Here is a 24,479-nt window from a genome sequence, read left to right as displayed (position 1 = left end):
CCACTGTCTGGATACTCACGTATACAGTGGGGTTTTTGCAATATAACTTTTCTGGCTCATGTGTCCGAATGATCATCAGTCTTTTGTCGTGTCTGATTGAGCGAGGAACCAGTTGTGCTTCCCTGTTTTTGGCAAAGGTGGTGTGATTACAAAGGGCAGTAACTGTAGGGACACTGCATCATATCAAAAAGGACAGGCATTGTTAATGTAAGATCAGCTTTGTTCAGAGTATGAGTAGGATAATGCAAGAAACAACATTGATATGTCCCTGTTGGAACTAGGAGGAAATACAGGGAAATGTATACTGGGTTCGAAAATATAGAAGTGCCATGCATGGTTATACTCATGTTATCTCGCAATCGATTCTTCACAGGAAACTACCATGTCGTGCATGTTATGTAATCATGTTCTATGCTCACAAACAAATTCTTCAAGGTAACTAACAGACCATGCATTGTTATATACTCGTGTTCTGTGAGCAAAATTTTTGTGAGGATATTATTCTAGCCATTGATTGCTGAAGGGCGAATATAGGTATGTACACATGGTAAGCATTGCAGGATTTCACTACTTCCAAATATAGAGTTCTCCATATGCACAATTACTTCCCTAATGTATAGTTAGATGAAACCAACAGTGTGGTGCATGTTTCTACATCATGAAAATGAGGAAACTAACAAGAGAGGAAACAACTTACACGCGCCGTCCCAGCAATACGTGGTGCCATCTGCTTTGTCGATCGCGTAGATGATGCCATTGTGTTCAATAGCATCACAGAAGTGTGTATCAGCTTTGACGATGATCCACTGTGAGCCGAGTTGTCTCTAGCTAAAGAAGGCACCGGCGTAAAGATAGACGAGTCCGCGGTCGAACAAGGCAATTAGCATGAAGTCTGCGTAATTCGCATGTTGTGTGGGCACTTGGCAGATTACAATCTTCTGCAAAACAAGGTCCGTCCAACTGACGTAGTAATCTAGATGACTTGGACCGTGATGGTAATACTCTATATAATCCAACGGAGGAAGGATAATCTCATGGGAGGTCTGGAAGTTCACGAGCACCAACTTTTTACCGTCTTCTCTGAAGGCAGCCATCTAGTGGGAGTTCATGCCGACCCAGTACATACCTGCCAAGAAGTTTCCGGCAATGGTGATCGGATCGATGTCGAGGGAAATGATGTACGGCGACCCACTACATACCTGCAAAGAAGTTTCGGCTAATGGAGATCGGATTGAAGTCGAGGGGCATCATGCACGCCTCCGTATCACGGTGAGAGAATCTCGCAAGACCAGATAGCAGCAAGCAGGGTGTCTTGAAAAGCTTAGGCCTCTCTTCGATGATGGCCGTGTACATGTCCCTCGAGCATGCAGCCAGCCGCAGGGCACTCAACATATCCATACACGAACAACAGAGGTCGAGGATGTCACTAGGGAGATTGCTCCAATCGTGACTCATATGGATGCTGCGTGGTTCGCGTTCTGCCATGGTGGAGTTTGGAAGGGGGCTTGATTTACAGGGGAGAAGGATGTCGGTGCTGGAGCGGCTAGCGAGGGAATAGTGGTACTGGGGAGGCGAGTGAGGCGACGGTACACGAGGGCACAGTGAGATGGAGACGGAGAAGGAGATGGAGATGGAGATGGAGTGGTGCTATGGGAGCGGAGAGGGAGACGAGGCGAGGTGCCAGTGTGTTGTACAGCGGCGGTGACAAACTGCACTGTGCATAGGGTGAGGCTGACTTTGGTAACCCGAACATGCCGCCTGGACTAGTGTCAGGCGCAGGGTGTTGTCACTTCACTGTGAGGACCGGATGAATAGTATTTTGACCATCAAGTGTACCACAGTTGTACTACTACTACTACTACTAGTAGGTACATGAGTACTCCAGTATTGTATAGCGTAAATAGGTCTCCCGTGCTAGCATGCCTGTTCACTTCATCGTTCAGGTATCATCCATATTGCGAGCAGAACCAAATTCTCGTGCATGCCCAATCAACGCTCTGCCGCGATGCATGCAGTGGTCGTTCTGGTGCATCAAGGACGGCATGCAGATCGTTCCACACTTGAGAAGAGGAAAAATGGAAAGGTAGAATGCGGCAGCAGAGGAAGAGAACGCTGGCTAACGAGGCTGGGAGGGGATCGAGCAGGAAGTTAATGCTCCACGCCTAAAGGTTTTGGGAAAACCCGATTTTCATGAGGTGACTTATACTCACCTAAACGGAGGGAGTATTCCTTAACTAGAGAATGTTGTGTCTCCCACTCACGCGCTCAAAAAAATACTACGACACATTTTTTTATCTGTTTGCATAGGTCCCACCTATCAGGAAGGATGGGCACGTACACGAATAGGTACGACTCATCAGTCTACCCGCATAGCCTTTTCGTTTAGTCTACCTAGCAATCTAATCAACTGCCTGCATGCCACTTCTCCCATTTACTCCTTCTCCATCGGGAACCGATTTTCCTCGGCTTCTTCACCTCCCCTTCGTCTTCATTTGCATCCAAACCCCACTGCGTTCACATTGTTTTAGCCTCTTTAAATAATCATCTACTACTTCAGTTAGACTAGCCATCTAATCCTAATTCTCCAAACCATAGCCCTCCGTTCCAGCGGTTCCAAATGGCGAAAGAGATCGAGATGCAGGTTTTTAGCGTCCAACATGTCCTCGTCGAAGGCTCGATGCGCATAGTTGCCACCGTCACCGTCCACCCAAGGGTTGTTTGGCAGTGGATCAATAATGTATCCAACTCCCTCGAAAAGGTAGAGACGAGGGCCATCGGTCTCGACGCAGAGTACACGAAGCATGCCCCTGGGAAGATCTAGCGCGCCGCCGTCCTTCAGCTGTGCCTCGAAGATGATGTTTTGGTGTACCACATCATACACTCGCCCTCCATACCAGGTGAGCTTCACGATTTCTTGTCTCAGGAGGACGTATACTTCCGTGGGGCAGCCATCGAAGGGGACAAACAGAAGCTAGAGCCGTACAACCTTGATTTGAAAAGCATCGCTAACCTACAAACCAGAATCAAAATTCCTATAGAAGTTTGTGATAAACAGACACCATCCCTATTCGACGTAGCAAATTTTGTGCTCGGTACAAATCTTCAGAAGGGTGATGAGACGGTGGCATTAAGGTCGTCTGGATGGGAGAATTATCCCTTGACGTATGAGCAGATAAAATATGCTGCCCTCGATGTCCGTGTGAGTTTCGAGATAGCTGCAAGGTCCAAAGAGCTTGTTGCGAAGCCGTCCCCCCACAGAGAATGAGAACAAGAAGAAGAAGAAGAAGAAGAAGAAGAAGAAGAAGAAGAAGAAGAAGAAGAAGAAGAAGAAGAAGAAAAGGCTGCACCAGCAGGAGGGCATTATGGATGGATGAACTATTTCCTCTCTTGTAAAAAAATTATTCCCTCTCGGTGTATATTGATATAGATGGACTATTTCGATGGTGTGCATGTCTTTGGAACAGAGTTATAGCATGGGTCCGCTTGACTATAAGGAACTATTTATCCGCATATATAGCTTTCTCTGCTACTCCTTCTAGTGATCGGTATGCAGTGCATGTGTCCGTAGACATGACAGCTTGTCCATGGAAGTTCAACTACGGCGACCATCACGTTTCATCTCGCGATTCCCACGACGCCTCTCCAACCCACGGCACCACGCCCCCCGACGTGCGCCTCGCCCCTCTCGGCCGCACCGCCCCTCTGCCTTTGTGTGCATGACATGTGGGCCACCTAAAATGCGGCGAGCATCAAGTTTCTACCACAGCCACCCGTGATTCCCACGATGCCGCTCGAACCCATGAAACCACACGTCCCCCGACCTGCGGCTCACCCCTCTTGGCCCCACTGCCCCTCTGCCTACGGGAGCATTACATGTGGACCAGTCACCTATCGGGTCCACATGTTATTGACTCAAAGGTAGGTGTAGTAAGGCGCTGAAGCTCAGTCCTGATGGCCCTGAGAGGGAAATGTAACTCCTGCGCCAGGGCTTGTGGTGCTCCCGCAGCACGAACTCGTGCCAAACTCGAGATTTGTTTCTTTACTATACATGCACGCAGCAATTTAATGGACATTGTAATCTCAACATGTGATGGGGAGCTCTAAATTTGAATGTGAAACTTACAAAACGAAAAGATTCAAAACAAATAAACTGGGAGAGAGGGAGTATATCGTAGGATGTGTCCCATACAAAATAAGTCCCCTGGTTTGTCACCGCGAAGATGAGGTTAGAAAGGAGCACAGCGTCTTCCTACTCGTACGGCATCAAATCGGCCGCAGACAGCATGGTCCGCCTTTGACCACCATGTGCAAGGTTCGTGCTTTCTTATTCAATCTCACCATGGTTCCATCGTACCAATTCATGCGGTGGCCTGTTGCATGGCTGATCCCAATGTTGGATAAAGGTTCTACGGGAACGGTGTCACCGTTGTAAATGTTGTGCAAATTGATGTAGGTACACTCCCGTACCGAGCCTAACCTGTGAAACAGTGGGCAGGGGGAGAATTAGGAAATGGACACGGAAGTAGTCTTTAGAATGCATTTACTACGTGATCAAACTCATCTTACCTGCTCATCGGAGGAAATCCGAGTGCCCCTCAACGTCGGCATCTCAAGGGGCGTCAACTTGCAACTACGGCCACGTCGCGCTGGAGAGACCCCCAAGGAAACATCCTCGTGTGTTCCACGGAACATCAAGATGCATTTGTATGAGTAGTTTATCTTGTGAGAGAAAAGGATGAACGAGGGAAGGCCTCTAGAGATAGAGATGGACACTACTACTACCAATGTGCTGGCCCGTGCGTTGCAATGGATCCAAAGTAGTAGAATAATACTTGTTCACGTGCTTGAAATATAAACACTCTAGTTTTGATATACATGTCTCAGCAAACATGACACCTTGTCCATGGAAGTTGAACCACGACGACCATCACGTTTCTTGTTTCTACCACTGCCACACCCACACACAATTCCCACGACGCCGCTCCAACCCACGGCACGACGTCCCCTGACGTGGACATGGATCCTCTGACATGGCTATCACTGCCTTGCCCTGCCTTTCCTTCGCTGACAGGTGGGACCCACACTTATGGGTCCCACATGTTAGTGACAGAATGGTAGGATTGTTCGCGTCAGGGGATCCTCATCCCCCTGACGTGCCCCTCATCCCTCTCGGCCCCACCGCTCCTCTGCCTTTGTGTGCATGATATACTCCTAATATATTACTCCCTTCATACCTAAATATTTGCTTTTTTGAGATTTCAAATGGACTATCACATACGGATTATATAGACATATTCTAGTGTTTCTAGCAAGATGCCCGCACGTTGCATGAAGTTGATGGAAAAGGTAAGCACAACTTATAAATTGACAGATCGAGTACTAGTCACAGTGATGCATATGATTAAGCAAAGGGATCGCACATGTCGGTATTGACTAGAACGAGAATGCAACAACACAATAAGAATTAAGGCCACGATGATGCGATCGCAGTGGTGGTTACAGAAGGCAAGACGAAAGATGGATCCACGAATGTATGACCTCCTCCTCCTCAACTTAGTGCACCGGGCCACCGACCGGTGGCTAAGGAGTGGCGGCTTTTGTGGCGAGGTCGAGGTGCTTCTCAGCAAAGGCATCCAAGGCTTCCAGCCGGTTGAGGAAGGCCAACCTCATAGCGTCCTCACTGGCATTGTAGATACCTATGTACATGATTTGCTCGTACACGTGGATGTGTAGGTCGACGAATTCTTGCAGGGCGAGTTGCCTCGTGGCGAGCGCGACCTCTAGGTGGACATTCTTCATGGCGTCGGCAAGCAGTCGCAGGGCCACCAGTGCTTGAAAGAGGTTCCGGCCATGGAGTCCGATTAGGGTGCCAGGCAATGAGGAGCCCGGGCGTGCGGGCTGGAGGAGTATGGCGATGTCGTCCGCGAGCTTCTTGATGACGGTGAACTTGTTGCTGGTATCAACGATCATCTGGTCCAACTAAGAGTCGTAGTTGGCATCGACGGCAGCCATCCACCAGCCGGTCTCCAACACGTCTGGAGATAATCCTTGGCGCCATGCCGCAGGCCGGCATCGTGGACCATCTGGCGCAGTCACTGGCCGCTCACATGCATCGCCGCCATGGGTCTGGAGTGAGCTCTTTTGCACTTAGTGTAGGTGCTTAGGCAAATGCTTAGGTGCGTACGATGTGGTAGATGCATTGGAATGGAGGGGCGCCTTTATATGAGGGCAATGAGGGGAAACTGCATTGCATTCACATCGTGCAGCCTGATTTCCCGGACCTCCTCCCATTACTTCCCTCATGCATTAATTGAGGAGGACGCATTGGCCGTTCAACATATTGGGAACCGCTACTCCCTCCCTCATCTGCATTAAAGCCATATCGGGAACTGCGCCGCCCGCTTTCAAATTGAATACTCCCTCCGTCTAGTTGAGTATTAAGTCATCTTATGAAAACCAAATAGTAAACACATAGGCGTGGTGCATTAACTCTCATGTTGTTTCTTAGGCTAGCCATAGTGGGAGTAACTTAGGTAGTAACTTAACACATCCCAAGACAATTTTGCTTATGTGGCAACTATTTAATGAGGAAAGAGGTGCTTGAGGTAACATAATATGTTACTGTAACATAGCGCTTTAGTCGTTTCGACAGAGACGCGAGAAGACGAGGGAGTAGGCTGCTGCAAACGTAGGGCTGCGTGATTTGACAGTGAGTTACTGCTGGACAGGTGGGGCCCCGTGATTTGACTTTCCATTATCATTTTAACTGCGGCGCTACGACCGGCGTGAGTCTCCCAGATTCCTGACTGTCAGGACCCCGATTCCAAGTCACATCGATCTAGCCGGTAACACCTCATATCACTTTGCGGCCTCACGCATGGTATTCCCGCGGGTGTCGCCTTACCATGGCCCGGGACCGTTTGCGCCTTTTGGCTTACGTATATGATAGTGTCGCTAGCATCCATATGACAAAGAATCCGGGCCGACATGGCTAGTCGTGAACCCAAAGCGGCACTAACCCATGGGGACAGGCATACATGAATCAACATCGAGCATGTCGGTCAGCAGCGTGTGAATCCGGGCTGTAGCACTGGGCTAACAGGACTCCGGGAACCCGGGCTGTAGCAGGCTAGGCAGGACTCCGGATGTCACCGTGTGACATTTCCCCGAAGGGACAGACACAGGAACGAAGTTTAACACATGCCGGCCAGTCAAGCGTCCTGAGCAGTAGTGCTGGGCTAGCAAGACTCCGGTGAACCGGGCTGTAGTGGACTACTATGGCTCATGGAAGCACTAGACTACATTTCCCCATAAGAGAGGCTGCCAAGGATAAACAACTAGATTGTTGGATCCCACACATACCAAGCATTTCAATCATACACACAATATGCTCGATATGTGTAAATACAACATGGCATCACAACATAACTCTACGACTCAAGTATTTATTCATTAGGCTCCGAGGAGCGAGATATTACAAACATGGGTCTCATGACCCAACAACCAGAGCATACAAATCAAAGCACATGCGGAAGCTTAACATGTCTGAGTACAGACATCTACAAATGAAAAAGGCTTAGAAGCCTTACTATCTACCAGATCCTGCCGAGGGCACAAGATCGTAGCTGAGGTATCAAGCTAAACGTCGAAGTCCATGTGGAACTACTAGCGAGACTGAAGTCTCTCTGCAAAACATAAATTAAGCAAACATGAGTACAAATGTACCCAGCAAGACTTACATCAGAACTAACTACATATGCATCAGTATCAACAAAGGGGGCGGTGGAGTTTAACTGCAGCAAGCCAGCTTTGACTCGATGGCTATCCTAACTACGACTGCAAGTAACTCTTTTGAGGTGGCGCACACGAGTCCACATATTCACCATATCAATACACCACTATGGATCCGCTCCCGTCTCCCTACGAGAAGGCCATCCATAGCACTCACGTTTATCTTGCGCATTTTAGAGTATCCACTTTCACTTCTCTATGAACTGTTATAGGCAACCCAGAAGTCCTTTTCCGTGGACACAGCTATTCGAATAGATGATGTTAACCCTGCAGGCTGCGGTGAGCCCTGCCCCGCCATTGATGAGGGTCCTGGTGACCACCATGTTGCTGATGATTGGGGAATAAAGCATCGAGAGGACTCCGGCTGTGGCCGCACACTTGAGCTGATCTGCTGAGCTGAACGTGATGGCGCACGCCGACCACCTGAGAGGGCGCGTGGCTTCGAGCTTGGGGAGGACTGCATTCACTTCGCGGGTGAACTGCTTGAAGATGCGTTGAGAGGCTGGGGCTTGAGCCCCGCCCAGGATGCAGGCGATCGCGCGCAGCTCCTGGAAGCCCCCAACCCCCTCGTCCTGATGGTGGTCCTCATTTCTCCTTGGCTGCGGCGGTAGCGGAGGGAGGCCTGCGTTGCCTTGCGGGCGATCCTCACGAGGCTGATCCCTCCAGTCTCCTCGCGAGGTGGGTCTTGCCAGCGATCCTCGCGAGGTCGATCGCGCCACCCTTGGCGCGGGAAGCGGTCTTCCCAGCATCCTACATTCCTTCCTCCTCCTCGACCGTAGCCCTGGTCACCGCGGTCGGGGCGACGGCCGATCCTTCCTTCTCGCACGGCTCAGATCTCTTGACACTCGTTGGTGTTGTGGGTGTGGAGGTCGTGGTACACACAGTACCGACTGCCCTTGGAAGATTCGGGCTGATCTCTGCTCCGCTTGGTGTCTGGTTCTGCCGCGAGCACGGTAGCCCCCTTGCGCTTCACATCCTTGGCCTTGGGCTTCTTCTCTTCTGGGTCCGCGGCAGGCAGCTCGAGGAGGGAGAGACGCCCTTCCTCAGCCCTGGCGCACTTGGTTGCCAAGTTGAACAACTCCAAGGAAGTGCACAGGTCTTCATGCATCGCCAGCTCCTCCTTCATCTTGACATCGCGCACGCCGTCGGAGAAGGCTGAGATGATGGCCTCCTCGGTCACCTTGGGAATCTTGAGGCGTGCGTTGTTGAAGCGCTGGATGTACTTCTGCAGGGTCTCTCCGGGTTGTTGCTTGATGCGGCGCATGTCGCTCACGGCGGGTGGCCGGTCGCGAGTACCTTGGAAGTTGGCGATGAAGCGGGTGCGCATCTCATCCTAGGAGGAGATCGTGCCTGGAGCCAGGTTCAGGAGCCAAGTGCGGGCCCCGTCCTTGAGCGCCATGGGAAACCAGTTCGCCATGACCTTCTCGTCTCCGTTGGCAGCTTTGATGCCCAGCTCATAGAGCTGGAGGAACTCCGCAGGGTCGGCCGTGCCGTCGTAACGAGGAGGCAGGTCTGGCTTGAACTTGCCGGGCCACGCGATGCTGCGTAGCTCGGTGGTGAAGGCACGGCAGCCTGCTGTGGCCACGGGAGGCCTTGGGTGACGGAGAGCTTGGTCTTGCATGTCCCCACGCGCTACAGCTGGGAGCAGTGCGGGGTCTTGACGTGCGGGAGTAGGAGCATGGTCGTGACGTGCTGGAGCAGGGAGCGCCTGGGCAGCTTCTTGCGGGTGAGGGACTTCTTGGCAGCTCTGCTCTTGCCGCGCTGGCACCTGACGGAGCGGGTTCCGCCCAGGGGCCACGCGCCTTGGAGCCATGGCGCCTTCTTGAGGAGGAGGCGGTTGGGGCGACCCCGGAGCTTCGTCGCCCGCACGGGGCGGGGTGCGGTGCAGCGGAACGGACGGTGCAGGAGAGCCCCCTGCGGCGCGGACGAGCTCGGCGACGCGGTCGAGCCATTCTTCGTAGACGTCGTTGATGGGACGGTAGCGCAGGAGCTCGTTTGCCGCGATGAGCGCAGCTCGAGCCTCCATGGGTGCGCGGAGCGCGCAGGACAAAGAACAAGCTGGGGTGAGCGAGGGAGTAGCAGTGCGGCCGTCTTGCCGCACGGACGGATGCTGAGACGACGCTTGCTGCTCGTTCCCCGCCGGGCCGGTGGCGGCGTTGACGGCAGGTGACGGGGAACAGCGAGGGCGCCCGCCGACAGGAGCCGTCTGGGCGATGCGGGAAGCGAGAGCGGCCCGGCGCTCGGCGCGGGCTCGACGAGCGTCAGACATGGACGCGACGGTCGGAGGAGAACGGGGTGGTGGAAGACGAATTCCGGCGCACCCCTACCTGGCGCGCCAAATGTTGGATTTTGGGTTCCGGCAGACCCTTGAGGTTCGAACACTGGGGGGCGCACAGAGATTTCGCCTTCTACCTACCTGCACCCCTCCGCCTCGCTAAGATCTAAGCTATGGAAAGAACAGCACAAGAGACACAGGGTTTATACTGGTTCGGGCCACCGTTGTGGTGTAATACCCTACTCCAGTGTGTGGTGTGGTGGATTGCCTCTTGGGCTGATGATGATGAGCAATACAAGGAAGAACAGCGTCGCGAGGGGTCTGTTCTTGGCTGGGGGGATGAACTGCTAGGAGGAGTTCAGTCACCCTTCTCTCTCTGTGTGTGTGTGATGCTACTCGATCCGATCCTAGCTAGTTTCTCTCTTGGCTTCTAGATTCTCCCTTCTTGACTGCCCCTCTACCCTGGGGGTGGCTAGTCCTATTTATAGGCAAAGGCCCTGGGCCTCTTCCCAAATATTGAGCGGCAAGGGCACCAACAATTTGCCATTTTGAAGGGGAACATCTGGTACACTTATCCTGACTAAAGTTGGTCCTCGCCTGCCAAAGGCTCTGGTGGTGACGCTGGCTTGGGCTCCACAATGACTTCCTCCCTGCCGTTGGACTAGTCTTGGTCTCGTTGCATCGAAACGGGTGCCTTTACTTGATGCTCTCGCCTGCGCTTGCTCCCTTTGCACCAAAGAGGAATGGAGGACACTGCGCGGCTGGCGCCCGCCTGGCGCCTTTGGTCGTCATGGCTTGCGTCACGGGCACCTCGAGAGGTACCCCGCCTTGATCTCTCCGCCTCCTCGCGAGCCAGCCTGATGAGGCCGTGCCTGAGGAAGCTCTGTGTCGTCCGCCCTGCGAGGCTTGGCCCCTCGTGAGGGTCTTGGGTCTGTGTTGATGAAGATGGCCCGTGCTGTGCCCCCTTTTGAGCCATGCCGCAGGCCGCAGGCAGGCAAGTCTGGGGACCCCCGTTCCCAGAACGCCAACAAATCATTGTTGTCCTAATGCAGTAAAAGAGAGCAGGAGTGAGAGAGTGGGTTTGTATCGGAATGAACAAGGGGGTTTTGCTTGCCTGGCACTTCTGAAGATAGTATAGTTCTTCATTGGTGTCATCGAACTCGTCGTTGGAACCACGTCTATCAAGAGGGGACAATTACCGGCAAACAAAGAGGGACACAATCAATGCAATGCAACAAATATGATGCATGATAATGTCATGGCAATATGTTGTTGATTGAGCTAATTCAACTAGCAACCATATTAAATGAAGTTGGTTTGAACCAAGGGTTCAAATTCAAACTCCATATGTGAAATTCAAATGCCATTTAATTGATTTGACCTGATCAGCAGGTATAAGTTGATCTAACATGCATGAAAGTGGTACAGATGGATAGATTGGATTTTTCTGATCATTTTTCATATATAAATTATTTCATTCTGAGCTACGGTTGATTTTCTATGATTTTTAGAAGTTTTGGCTATTTTCTGAAATTTCCTGTAAAAGAATAAATCCAGAAAATAAGTTACTGCGTCAGCATGATGTCATGGTGACGTCAGCAGGTCAAAGGCGATGGTCCAGGTCAACCCTGACCTGTGGGTCTCGTCTGTCAGTGGTTAATTAAGCTAACTAAATTTAGTTAGCATTAAACTAACATTAACCGAGTTTAGTTAGCGGCCTGGGTCCCACAAGTCAGTGACCCAGGGGGTCAAACTGGGGTCAACCCAGGTCAAACTCGCCAGAGTTGACCCGGGGCTTGTCGCCGGCAAGGCCAGGGAAGGCGGAGAGGTGCGGGTTTCCTCCTCCGGCGACCAAATGGCCGGTGGAGGGCGTCTACGTGACGCGGGCGCTCGTCCGCGTCGAGTAATGGCAGTGGCTGGGCCTGAGATGGCCGGAGTCGTCACCGGCGTCGACCTCGGGCGAGCTCGGGGTCGACGCTACGGTGGCCGGGGAGGCTCGTGCGAGGCACCTACGTGCTCTACGTAGCGCAGGGAGGGAGCTAAGCACGACGACCGGGCCGCTAGGTGGCCGGAGGCACGTCAGCGGCGGTCACAGGCGGCGGCAGGTTTCGGTCATCGGCGAAATGGTGACTAGAGCTAGCAAACATCGCGGAGACAAGGGAGACACGGTGTAGAAGCTCACGGGGATCGTGTAGGGCTGGTCGGCGAGCTCGGGGAGGGGCCAGAGCAAGCGGGGCGGCGATGGCGACCTCAGCGGACCGAGGTTGAAGAAGACAGCGTGGCCGGCGTTCGAGGGCCTCCGGGGGGGCATGGCTCGGTGAGGAGGTCGAGGACGATGTGGCAGAGCTTCTGGGCGCATCGGTGAGGCGTGGGGTGGCCGGTGGCCGCGGTGGAGCTCGTCGGCGGTGACGACTGCGTTCGGTCGCGCTCGGGGAAGGAATAGAGGGCGAGGGAGAGAGCAGAGAGTGAGGGAGAGGAGCGAGGGGCCACGGGGTGTCTCCGTGGCGTTGCTAGAAGGTCCGGGGAGGAAGCAGGAGGTGGCTAGGGGCGAGCGCGCGCGCGCGACAGCGAGCTGCTCCTACTGGCAGGAGGAAGACGACGCGGTGGGGTGGTGGGCTGGGCTCTCTACGGTGCTGGGCCACAGCTAGGCCGACTAGGTGGGCTGCACAGTGAGGCCAGGTAAGTTTCTGCTTCTTTCCTTTCTTTTTGTTTCAATTCTGTTTTTCTGTTTTTGTTTAATATTTGCCACTGTTTGCAAATTCACATGAACTAAAACAGTGCCAAACTACTCTGATTGTTTTTATGCACATACTTTGGACTAGGGCAGATGTACATAAAATAACTCAAGGTTATTTGAAATGTATTCCATATATTAGGAATATAATTCCAAATTCAAATAAAATATGATTTAAATTCAGTGCCAGAAATTATTCTTTAAAAATGTTCATTATTTTTGGTTTGGGTCTAAGCCCTTGCTAAAAATACCAGACATTAATGAAGAGCATTTTTGGTTCATTGAATGCATTTTTTTTAAGCTGGACCTATTTGGATTTTTAAAGTGCTAGGGTTTGATCACCCCCATTTCAGGTTTCCAATAAATTTAGACATGATGCATGGATGATTATGCAACTACTTGCAAACAAACTCTAGGGCTGTGACAACTCACCCCCACTAAACAAGAATCTTGTCCCGAGATTCAAGTCGTGAGGTAAGAAGACAGAGGGACACAAGCTAATACAATCTTCATGATCCAGGTTGCACTTCATAAGAACATTGATTCGATCACGATCTTTGTCTCTATGTCATGCTCTGAGAACTCCAACTATCAGGACAACAAGAGGAAAGGGAAATTCTAGAAGGATCGACCTTCTCGAAGATCGAACAACCGGCAATCAACTCGCGGAATGAGACATTGAACATTTCTCGAGTTGAGACTTGAAACATACATCCAGAGGGATGGAGTGTAACAGATGACGAAGGTTCACTACATAGACACAATTCCACACTTAATAAGGTGGTGAACGGTTGTCCACGTAGCGAGGAGTTGAGTTGCCATGATACCATAACAAGACATCTTATGCAAGGTGACCCGCAGAAATATTACCTTAAGTGGCAAAAAGAATTACTTTTGATATAGAGATCATTGAGACTCTTTATACCAGCCTAAGGTAATCACAATCGATCATTTGAAGGAGTTCGAAAGAGTGACATACTTGGACTAGAATGGATGATGTGGACTACCTTATTGAAGACAACGCACTGGATGATTTTTCTTATCATCGGAAATGGATGGGACCCATGGTAAGTCCACCTTTGAAGATGAACCTGGACAACAACTGCTGAGAAGGGCATCCCATGGAAAATTGGCACGATGGGGTGCAGCTGGGAACAAAATGCAAATGTTGGGAGTGTTCCAACCATCATATCTGCCTGAGATTCAGATCTGGTTGGTAACAGAATATTTCAGACAGCATGTCTAGAGAAGGAACAGTTGCAACTCCAATTAGCGAGATAATGTTACGGGATTCTCGGGAAATGAACTACGATAGCAAGCTCCAAAACATGAGTGGGTTCCGCTACAAACATGTGAACACGCTGTCCCAGACAAGCATGATCACATGGTAGTCTTACAATGAAACACTACCGAGTTCTGGTTGGGAACCATCAACGAGGATATTGAAGTCCTTGCATAAGGCATGCTCTTAAGAAGGAACTTCTTCTCCTTGAACAATTCAATCACTGGCTTGGTGTGCTAGGGAATACATATGGAATGGAGGTAATTAATCTACCAAACCATAGAATACCTTCGCACTTGCATAACTGACTTGGGATGATTCCAAAGGAAACAAAACAATCTTTCTCGAACTCACGGCGGCAACTTGCACCAAATGCACATGAATTCGAGGAAGTCACTTCTTCCATCCAAGCATAAGCTTCATGAACGGAACACGAAGGCATTGCTTACAAAGTTTTCAACACTAGGTTGATGTTCAACATGAATCATGGGGGAGACAAAATGCTGCTGATGGGTTCAACAACAACTCATCGGAATTTCCATATAACTGGACTTCCACCATCATGTGAACACAGTGATAGCATTGGTCAGACCAAAAGATGTAATGGTGTTTGCTCGAGGGATCAACCACGAGTAAGACAACATTACGAACATCGTTGGTTCTGATTTGACTTGACGATAGCCCATACTCAAGTCAAAGTTTTGACAAGGCAGTAGATCCAACAACTGATCACGAGGACCAATCGATGGAGATATCATCTCTCTTCAACACACACACACACAAGGATATCCCATAGAACGAACTAAGTTAGGCAAGCGTTTTCCTTCCAACTCTCCAAGTTGTTGTTTAGCTTAACCAACTAGCTCAAGGGTATCCAACACAGATTCTTGGAGAATGGCTGGTTTAGGGGAAAACCAACTTGATCACGAGCTCAACATAACAGTCAGGGGACAACCTGGTAATACTTCCGAGAAGATATTCGGAAAATCACGAACCACCGATATGTTACTAAGCTCGAGAACAACCTTGCTTTTCAGGGCAAGGTGATATGATCAAAAGAGTGAGGGATTGACACAATCCTAACTTATTGATCGAGGAGTGCACCAGGAATAAGGACTAGGTAGCACGATCAATCTTAGGATGATGATTTAATAACCAACACGCTAAGAATGAGAATATTGTCCATTAACCACCAAGCAACGGAGTTGCTAGGAGTATTGATTTCACACATCACAACTCACTTGCCGGTATTCCAGTTACAATAACACGGAGACCGAGGAATGAACGATGATGGCGAGAAGTATCACTGTATCAAGGGTTCATAGGAGGTTGTGCAAATCCTATGATATTCTTGACATAAAGAGGGCAATACTTCATGGTAGAACAGAATCAAAAGCTGGATTGGCATTTTGATCTGCGAAATACAACTGCTTTGACCCAATCGTAGATATGGATGAGGTACTGGAGTGTGTTTCTCCTAGTCATTCTGAAATAGAATGGCTTGACGGACCACAAGAATAATAGGCATCGATGAACATGAATGCACAACTATTCCTGACTATCAGTTGATAGATGGAGGTCAGAAAACAACTAAAGAGGGACAACTCAAAGGAACATATGTTTTTCTGAGTTGTGGATGCATAGGTTAGTATGTCGAACAAGTTCAACATATTTCTTCCGGATAACCCATGCCGAAAAGGAAGGACTGGCAGGTTCACAATATAGAATGGAGAACTCATCAAGAGCACTCTGGTTGTGATCTTTTGGTTCAAAAGAACTCCTGCCAAGAATGGTTCATGGTATTTGGAAGAACGATATACCACGGACCTCGAAGACTATCACAAGGTTACTAATATCTTAAGGAAACTAGAAAATACTAACAACATGAAGTAGGGTGAATCTCGGGTTCAAAAACCTAGGAGTAGAATACCTAGTACTAAGTAGCATCACAGGATGCTTTCGGCATGATGGCCAGATTCATCACACTAGGAACATAGAACATGGCTAGATTACTAGGTGACTCCCTAAAACACCTAGGGTCATAATAATAGCTCCAACAGAAATGTCGAGGTAGTGGAGTACCTCAACTCAGCAATTAGTGTGGTTAATCTGGCCCAATGAACATTAGAAACGGAGAGAAGGGATTTGCAAATGCATCAGACTATTTAGAAATCTGGGATGACTCGGATAGCATAACGGCTGTAAATGCTCAAAAAGAATTGAGACATCCTGCAAAATAGTGGCATGACCACTCAACATCACAATATCAAGGTTCTGAGACCAGCTATGAACACACGAAAGTAGTAAAAACTGAACTACGATTTGAAACTATCAATTCTATAAGTCTATGGATTAGTAACACGTCATCCTGATAGATAGATGAGAAGGCCTAGTTCTTAATCCCCGTAGAAGGGAAGAGGATGACTCAGATCAGAAGGACATGAGGTATAATAAGGAGTAAAAAGAGCCTTATGCTCCCTTCCACAATCAATTCCCTTACATAACTAAAGCATTTCTAGACACAACTTCGACCGGTTTGGCTTGGTAATCCTACAGGCAGTCAGGCTCTAATACCAAAGCTGTCAGGACCCTGATTCCAAGTCACATCGATCTAGCCGGTAACACCTCATATCACTTTGCGGCCTCACGCACGGTATTCCCGCGGGTGTCGCCTTACCATGGCCCGGGACCGTTTGTGCCTTTTGGCTTACGTATATGATAGTGTCGCTAGCATCCATATGACAGAGAATCTGGGCCGACATGACTAGTCGTGAACCCAAAGCGGCACTAACCCATGGGGACAGGCATACATGAATCAACATCGAGCATGTCGGTCAGCAGCGTGTGAATCCAGGCTGTAGCACTGGGCTAACAGGACTCCAGGAACCCGGGCTGTAGCAGGCTAGGCAGGACTCCGGATGTCACCGCGTGACATTTCCCCGAAAGGGCAGACACAGGAACGAAGTGAAACACATGCCAGCCAGTCAAGCGTCCTGAGCAGTAGTGCTGGGCTAGCAGGACTCCGGTGAACCGGGCAGTAGCAGACTACTATGGCTCATGGAAGCACTAGACTACATTTCCCCATAAGAGAGGCTGCCAAGGATAAACAACTAGATTGTCAGATCCCACACATACCAAGCATTTCAATCATACACACAATATGCTCGATATGTGTAAATACAACATGGCATCACAACATAACTCTACGACTCAAGTATTTATTCATTAGGCTCCAAGGAGCGAGATATTACAAACATGGGTCTCATGACCCAACAATCAGAGCATACAAATCAAAGCACATGCGGAAGCTTAACATGTATGAGTACAGACATCTACAAATGAAAAAGGCTTAGAAGCCTGACTATCTACCAGATCCTGCCGAGGGCACAAGATCATAGCTGAGGTATCAAGCTAAACGTCGAAGTCCACGCGAAACTACTAGCGAGACAGAAGTCTCTCTGCAAAACATAAATTAAGCAAACATGAGTACAAATGTACCCAGCAAGACTTACATCAGAACTAACTACATATGCATCGGTATCAACAAAGGGGGCGGTGGAGTTTAACTGCAGCAAGCCAGCTTTGACTCGGTGGCTATCCTAAACTACGACTGCAAGTAACTCTTTTGAGGTGGCGCACACGAGTCCACATATTCACCATATCAATACACCACTATGGATCCGCTCCCGTCTCCCTACGAGAAGGCCATCCATAGCACTCACGTTTATCTTGCGCATTTTAGAGTATCCACTTTCACTTGTCTATGAACTGTTATAGGCAACCCAGAAGTCCTTCTCCGCAGACATGGCTATTCGAATAGATGATGTTAACCCTGCAGGGGTGTACTTCTTCATACATGTTTCCACCACTTAGCGTCTGCACACGACATGTGCTCGGCAGACTTCAAGCGAAAGCCGACGTGGGTGTAGACCATGACCTACCTAAACACTCAAGTCTCTAGTCCAGGTTTATCTCCTATCCAGGTTCCATCCGTAGGGAGTCCGGCCGAGGTTTCCACATACGGCCCCGAACGATGTGTACAGGGTTCCGCGACACCTAACGGGTGCCCGGTATACCCGGCTACGTGCCTACCACATCACAGCCCACCCCTCGGGTCAGCGTTGCCCACGGCCTCCAGCATACTACAAACACCAGAAACTACTTGCAACTCCTGGACAGAGGACAAGGGTGATTAAGAAGTCGAGCGGGGTCATATTTCAGGGCCCAATGCATGGTAGTAGCTGTATCATGGATCACAAACACAGAACTCAGTTCCTGAGGACGGCTTCAATGAGACAACCCACCATGTACTCCTACATGGCCTCTCACCACTACCTTTACCAAATCATGTTCACACACTTAGCTCATACACAGTAGGACATGTTCACACACCTCTGATTTGTCCCTGATGAATCAGACCTGACTCAACTCTAAGCAGTAGCAGGCATGACAAAGAAGCATGAATGAGTAGGCACAACAGGGGTCAAACAACTCCGACTCATGCTAGTGGGTTTCATCTATTTACTGTGGCAATGACAGGTCATGCAGAGGATAAAGGGGTTCAGCTACCGCAGCAAGTAACAGATGAATCGTTGTTGTCCTAATGTAGTAAAAGAGAGTAGGAGCGAGAGAGTGGGTTTGTATCGGAATGAACAAGGGGGTTTTGCTTGCCTGGCACTTCTGAAGATAGTATAGTTCTTCATATGTGTCATCGAACTCGTCGTCGGAACCACGTCTATCAAGAGGGGACAATTACCGGCAAACAAAGAGGGACACAATCAATGCAATGCAACAAATATGATGCATGATAATGTCATGGCAATATGCTGTTGATTGAGCTAATGCAACTAGCAACCATATTAAATGAAGTTGGTTTGAACCAAGGGTTCAAATTCAAACTCCATATGTGAAATTCAAATGCCATTTAATTGATTTGACCTGATCAGCAGGTATAAGATTATCTAACATGCATGAAAGTGGTACAGATGGATAGATTGGATTTTTCTGATCATTTTTCATATATAAATTATTTCATTCTGAGCTACGGTTGATTTTCTATGATTTTTAGAAGTTTTGGCTATTTTCTGGAATTTCCTGTAAAAGAATAAATCCAGAAAATAAGTTCCTGCGTCAGCATGATGTCGTGGTGACATCAGCAGGTCAAAGGCGACGGTCCAGGTCAACCCTGACCTGTGGGTCCCGTCTGTCAGTGGTTAGTTAAGCTAACTAAATTTAGTTAGCATTAAACTAACATTAATCGAGTTTAGTTAGCGGCCTGGGTCCCACAAGTCAGTGACCCAGGGGGTCCAACTGGGGTCAACCCAGGTCAAACTCGCCGGAGTTGACCCGGGGCTCGTCGCCGGCAAGGCCAGGGACGGTGGAGAGGTGCGGGTTTCCTCCTCCGGCAACCAAATGGCCGGCGGAGGGCGTCTACGTGACGCGGGCGCTCGTCCGCGTCGAGTAATGGCATCGGCTGGGCCTGAGATGGCCGGAGTCATCACCAGCATCGACCTTGGCGGTCGCCGGAGCTCGGGCGAGCTCGGGGTCGACGCTACGGTGGCCGGGGAGGCTCATGCGAGGCACCTACGTGCTCTACGCGGCGCAGGGAGGGAGCTAAGCACGATGGCCAGGCCGCTAGGTGGCCGGAGGCACGTCGGCGGCGGTCACAGGCGGTGGCGGGTTTCGGTCATCGGTGAAACGGTGACTAGAGCTAGAAAACGTCACGGAGAGAAGGGGGACACGGTGTAGAAGCTCACGGGGATCATGTAGGGCTGGTCGGCGATCTCGGGGAGGGGCCGGAGCAAGTGGGGCGGCGATGGCGATCTCGGCGGACCGAGGTTGAAGAAGACGACGTGGCCGGAATTCGAGGGCGTCTGGCGGGGCGTGGCTCGGTGAGGGGGTCGAGGACGAAGTGGCGGAGCTTCTGGGCGCGTCGGTGAGGCGTGGGGTGGCCGGTGGCCACCGTGGAGCTCGTCGGAGGCGACGACTGTGTTCGGTCACGCTCGGGGAAGGAATAGAGGGCGAGGGAGAGAGCAGAGAGTGAGGGAGAGGAGCGAGGGGCCAAGGGGCGTCTCCGTGGCATCACTAGAAGGTCCAGGGAGGAAGCAGAAGGTGCCCAGGGGCGAGCGCGCGCACGACAGCGAGCTGCTCCTACTGGCAGGAGGAAGACAACGCGGTGGGGTGGTGGGCTGGGCTCTCTACGGTGCTGGGCCATAGCTGGGCCGACTAGGTGGGCTGCATAGTGAGGCCAGGTAAGTTTCTGCTTCTTTCCTTTCTTTCTGTTTCAATTCTTTTTTTCTGTTTTTGTTTAATATTTGCCACTGTTTGCAAATTCACATGAACTAAAACAGTGCCAAACTACTATGATTGTTTTTATGCACATACTTTGGACTAGGCCAGATGTACATAAAATAACTCAGGGTTATTTGAAATATATTCCATATATTAGGAATATAATTCCAAATTCAAATAAAATATGATTTAAATTCAGTGCCAGAAATTATTCTTTAAAAATGTTCATTATTTTTGGTTTGGGTCTAAGCCCTTGCCAAAAATACCAGACATTAATGAAGAGCATTTTTGGTTCATTGAATGCATTTTTTTAAGCTGGACCTATTTGGATTTTTAAAGTGCTAGGGTTTGATCACCCCCATTTCAGGTTTCCAATAAATTTAGACATGATGCATGGATGATTATGCAACTACTTGCAAACAAACTCTAGGGCTGTGACACTGACCACCTCCATACAGGTGCCTCTCCCAATGCTCCACCATGTAGTAGAGGCTGGCTCTTGCATGAGAGCCCACTTCTCCACTTTTTCCTTGCCTCTATTTCCTCCACATATGCAAAAATGCCATATAAAGCGCACTATTGTACTTACTTTTACTTGCTCCTACAAGTTCTTAAGCTTGCCACATAGGCATAAAGTTTGATGTGGCAAGTTATTCAAGAAGAGAGAGACTAGTTTGGTGACCCAAGGAAGAAACGGTGCTGAGCGCGTGTACCTAGGTGAAAAGACAATTTTGAGTCTATAGCTAATTAAATGAAGCAAACTTAGCAACACCATTTCATTGGAAGAGGTCACTCCTTGGCAAATGCAATAAATACTAGTACTCCATGTGTCCCATAATATAAGAACGTTTTTGGCACTACACTAGTGTCAAAAACGTTCTTATATTATGGGACGGAGGGAGTACGAAGAAAGAGATAGAGAGGAGTAAAAAAATACACTTATAGCCAACCTTGTTGTAGTATGAGTGACTAAGTGATGACTATGTATAACATGCCAAACATCAGATAGCCTAACGCGTCGTGTTAAATCTCCAAGGACGCGACCGCATGAGCGACGCGACGGCCGTGGTAGGCGCGACCACGATACGGGATGCTGGCAGCCCTTGGATCTAAGATCAAACGGTCGCATGCTAAGTTGCTAAAAATTTGTAGAATAACCCTCCAGGATAGGATATTCACCCATAGGTCTAGAATCACGCCATGCAACCGTTCGATCTCAGATCCAAGGGCTCTCGGAAGCCCGTATCATGGGAGAATGGAAAGCCACTACCCTGCCGTTCGCACACTGGCAGTTCGCTCCTACTCGTCCCCGCACGTCCTTCAATACTACGGCGGTTCGCTCCTAGTCGTCCCGTCCATTCACATTACGGTAGTTCCACTAATCCTAACCCTCCTCCCAAATCCATGGCATCCCAAATCTCCAGGATCGGCAGTGAGTACAAGGTTAGAACCATCACCGGCGATGAGTTCGACGTCATCTACACCCGTTCTTCCGCGACGGTGAAAGGATGCCTTTCTTGCTTCAGACGCATGTTCGAAAACTCAAATGATGAGTGGGTCGCTGGGCTAGATGTTGAGTACACCACAGTCCTAGGACGAGAGAAGGATCTAAAGGACGAAGAGAGGAAGAAGCCCGCCGTGATCCAGGTTTGCATGCACAACTTATGCTTGGTCTACCACATATGCCATGTGACGTTGAGTGCCAGGATTTTAAGGACTTCCTCGGGAGCAACCTAGTCAAATTTGTTACTGTAGACTTTGGTAACGACAAAGAAGTCCTGCGTCGGGTAGGCCTCGTTGTATGCAACACCTTCGACCTCCAAAAGAATCGACTGGTGTCCTCTCTTCAGCCTTCAATGCTGACCCTGGCAGGAGCCATGGTTCATCCTTCGTACGGTAAACTGGAGAAACCTCCATACACGTTTCATCGTCATGCATGGCAGCGGAATGTACTAGATATAGACCACATCTAGTACGCTGCAATGGATGGCTACCTTTGCTTCAATATCTACAAGGGTTGGATGAAGAGCAACAGCCAAGTGTGCGGTTCAAGCAAAGAAGTATCGGCCAAGAGGAAGAGGGACAAGGACGAAGTCGAGGACGTGGACCAGGACTCGGAGTAAGGTGGCAGTGTCGTTGCTCATGGTGGTTCTAATGCAGTGTCTACCGGAATAGTTGCAAAGTTTAATTTCAGGTGTGCTTAATTTAATTTGAGGGGTGTGTTGTGCTGAGCCCTCGGCAGAACTATGTTATGTTTCTTCTTGTTACTTTAACTCTTCAGTACGTACATACAAGTATTTCTTACATTTCATCTTTTAGTTGGTACAGTACTACCACTCGTTTCTTCACATTATATACGTACAATATATATGGCCAACATCATATAGCCAGCAGTTTAGTTGTCAAAGAATCTAAGGGTGCTTAGTTTTGTCAAAGAATTCCAGGGTGCTTAGTTTTATTTGAGGGGTGGGTTCTGCACTTGTGCTGGACACCATTATTGTGACAAGCCTTTTTAATGGTACTATATGCATAATTTGGCGACGAGTGCTCTCTATATGTACCACCTTTTTTTAATTTCAAGTTTTGCTCCATGGCGCAATCCATACTACTACTGTACAAAAGTGGAGTATATACACTTTTTTAAAGGCTAGAGGGCGGGGCAGTCTAGCTCAGTCGGTTTCACGAGAGGCGAGGGCCTTTGTGATTTGACGACTCATTACTGCTGTCAAATCGAATAGTACTGCGCCGCCCGCTGCACGCCCAGCGCCTCCATTAAACCCCTCCGTTAAACCCGCATGCAAACCGAGAATCCTATTCCGGCCACACGTCTGTTCATGAGCGGGCCGGAATTAAACGCAACACCGGCCGAGCTCCTCCCGTTCGCCCTCAGTTTAAACGAGGCCAGACGGCGGCCAAGCTCCTACCGTCTGCCCTCTATTTACACGAGGCCAGACAGACAGCGGGCAAGAATCACACCCCTCCGCCGCTCCCCCATCTCCTCCTTCACCATTTTCTCCACTCCTCCGATAGCTTCCGATGAGCCGTTCTCCGGCATATTACCCGGCTAGGTGGCCCGCCGAGCCCTCCGGATACGGGCGAGGCCGCTCCGTGCTTCACCAACCTCGCTTGGCCCAACGGAGCCAGTTGCTGCCCCAAGCAGGAGCGTGGTTCAGCAACTCGCCGCTCCAATTCAGCTCAATGAGGAGTGGCGAGTTGCTCCACGCCGGCACGGCGGCAAGCACGCCGGTACGGGCGCCGTCGCTGCCGCGTCGTACTGCGCCACCAGTGTCTACGGTGGCCGCGCCTCCCGTGTCTGTGGGTGCGCCTCCCGTGCCTGCGGCAGCGCCATGCAGGTGTTGGAAATAAGCCCTAGAGGCAATAATAAAATGGTTATTATTATATTTCATTGTTCATGATAATTGTCTATTGTTCATGCTATAATTGTGTTATCCGAAAATTGGAATACATGTGCGAATACATAGACCACAACACGTCCCTAGTGAGCCTCTAGTTGACTATCTCGTTGATCAAAGGATAGTCATGGTTTCCTGACTATGGACATTAGATGTCATTGATAACGGGATCACATCATTAGGAGAATGATGTGATGGACAAGACCCAATCCTAAGCATAGCTCAAAGATCGTGTAGTTCATTTGATGTAGCTTTTCTGAATGTCAAGTATCATTTCCTTAGACCATGAGATTGTGCAACTCCCGGACACCGTAGGAGTGCCTTGGGTGTGCCAAACGTCACAACGTAACTGGGTGACTATAAAGGTACATTACAAGTATCTCCGAAAGTGTCTGTTGTGTTGGCACGAATCGAGACTGGGATTTGTCACTCCGTATGACGGAGAGGTATCTCTGGGCCCACTCGGTAATGCATCATCATAATGAGCTCAATGTGATCAAGTGGTTGATCATGGGATCATGCATTACGGTACGAGTAAAGTGACTTGCCGGTAACGAGACTGAACAAGGTATTGGGATACCGACAATCGAGTCTCGTGCAAGTAACGTACCGATTGACAAAGGGAATTGTATACGGATTGATTGAATCCTCAACATCGTGGTTCATCCGATGAGATCATCGTGGAGCATGTGG

Source organism: Triticum dicoccoides, chromosome 6A (genome assembly GCF_002162155.2).
Source record: "Triticum dicoccoides isolate Atlit2015 ecotype Zavitan chromosome 6A, WEW_v2.0, whole genome shotgun sequence".
Classification (NCBI taxonomy): Eukaryota; Viridiplantae; Streptophyta; class Magnoliopsida; order Poales; family Poaceae; genus Triticum; species Triticum dicoccoides.
Note: the sequence above shows the minus strand (reverse complement) of the source record.